This window comes from Octopus bimaculoides, chromosome 4, assembly GCF_001194135.2.
Source record: "Octopus bimaculoides isolate UCB-OBI-ISO-001 chromosome 4, ASM119413v2, whole genome shotgun sequence".
In the NCBI taxonomy this organism is placed as follows: Eukaryota; Metazoa; Mollusca; class Cephalopoda; order Octopoda; family Octopodidae; genus Octopus; species Octopus bimaculoides.
The window spans coordinates 55,610,398-55,612,561 of NC_068984.1; positions in this window are offsets into that span (position 1 = coordinate 55,610,398).

Below are 2,164 nucleotides of genomic sequence, written 5' to 3' on the forward strand. Positions count from 1 at the left end.
ATATATATATATATATACTAAACTACCCGTGACCTTTTGGTGTCACTATCGCAGGAGAGAACTTGAGTTTCTGTGATTATTTAAAATACATTTATAGTAGAAACGATGATATCACGTATGTCATTTATAACTAGGATTGACATAAAGTTTCCGCTATAAATGGAGTCAAAAACTTCTTTGAAGTCAATAAAAAGTTGTATAACTTTCAAGGTTTTTGATCTGACGCCTTGGAGTAGCCTCTGCAGGGTGAATATTTGTCATCTGATCTTTACTGTCTGAAACCATTTTAATTTATTTTGAGTTTCAGGTGTACATGTGGTCTTATTTTGTTTGGTGACATTCAGTTGTAGATTTTAGATGCAACCACTGACAAAGTAACTCCTCTGTAACTTACTGTATATTCCAGGTCACTTTTCTTGTGTAGGGACACTGTTCCTTCTCTGAAGTTATTTTGTCAAATAATCCAGTGCATCCTTCATACATGCTTTACATACCTCATTTACCTTATTTACATTTGATGTCTATTTGTCCTCATCTTGTTTGTTGTTAACACAAGGTTTCGGCTGATATACCCTCCAGCCTTCATCAGGTGTCTTGGGGAAATTTCGAACCTTGGTTCTTATTCCGTCAAATGTAAATAATGTAAATAACGTATATAATTCCTCATCTCTTAAATATAGAACTGTATGCTTTACATACGTCAGTTGATATATGAACCAAGCTTGTAGCATAGCTGCTTTGTGTCTTTCAACTGCATTCTAAAACCACCAGCACCAATAAGCAGTGGGCCAAATACCTTGTAAGTATTTTTCCTTCAACTCTCAACGGTGATTGTCCAAGTAACTTAGCAAAGTGCTCTTTCCACTACTTTACTCTTCCCGCGGGACTTTCAGCATCTATCTTACCCTGGTTGATTTTCTTTCTTCCAGTTATTTCATAGATAACACTCTATGCAAGCTTAGCTTTTCGATTCAAGTGGGTATTATGGAGTAATTCTACTTTCTCTTTAATGTAACTTTCTAGTTCTTTGATATAAACATCATACAAATGTTTGCTTTTCGTGGTTTCAAATATATTTTGTGTTGCGCAGCCTTTTTATGTGCTTCAATGATGTTCTCATACACTGTGTTGGCAGAACTGTCTTGAGGGGCATGGTGTCTGTTTCCAATTTCAACTGATTAATTTTTCTTGAGGTTCTCATTTATGTTTAGAGTAGAACGGTCAAAGGGAATTTTCTCTGTAACATCGAAGTGGTAATCTGACCCTTGTTGTGATAGAACGATGATAGGAATGTAATTGTGGCAAGAAAGAGTTATACGTTTTTTCCATTTATTATTTATGGAATTAAGGTCAAGTTGACTTCGAGCACCATTTCGACATTTACATGCTTCCAAGTTTCTTTATATATATACAGTGAAAAACAACTTCACATGTACTTCGGGGAACCTAATATAATATATACGTCAAAGAGAATGGCTCTATATAGATCCCAGCTTCAGAATTTTTCCCCTCTATAAATTCAGGGTCTATGCAACCTGTAGTCAGCGCATTAGCAAGGAGTCATATTTTAAAACAAAATATAAATCCCTTTTGAATGCGTCCACGACAAATGACACTATGACAAGGGTTTAGAATAATACCCACGCAAATATTAAAAAGCGATATATTCAGAACAGTCACTGCCTATTGGAATTTATTCAGAACTATTCCAATCACTACTATTACAACCACAACCGATCACTTTAAGTCACTTTTAGGTCCAACATCCTACTCCTGCCATAGCAGTCCCGCATTGTTATAATTCTTTCTCTTCTTTTCTTACTCCCTCTTCTTCTTTTTCTTCTTCTTCTTCTCCTCCTTCTTCTTCTTCCCAAGAGTAACAAAGTGAGATAGAGACAGAAAGAAAAAAGAAAATATCCCTTGCATTTGAAAACTATGGAAATATTTTTAAAAAAATATTTCATTTAATTTTTCCACTATTTAATTGTTTTTCATGCTTTACTCGAAGTTGAAAAAGTCACAAAGACTGAAACCGGTACTAAAATGTTCTTCATGACAAAATTATTTTAGTATTTTCTACCTTGTCTTATCCCATCCGCAACTATAATGTTATATATATTTTCTTTTTTAGAAGTATTCTTTTCAACTGTCTACAAGCACAGCC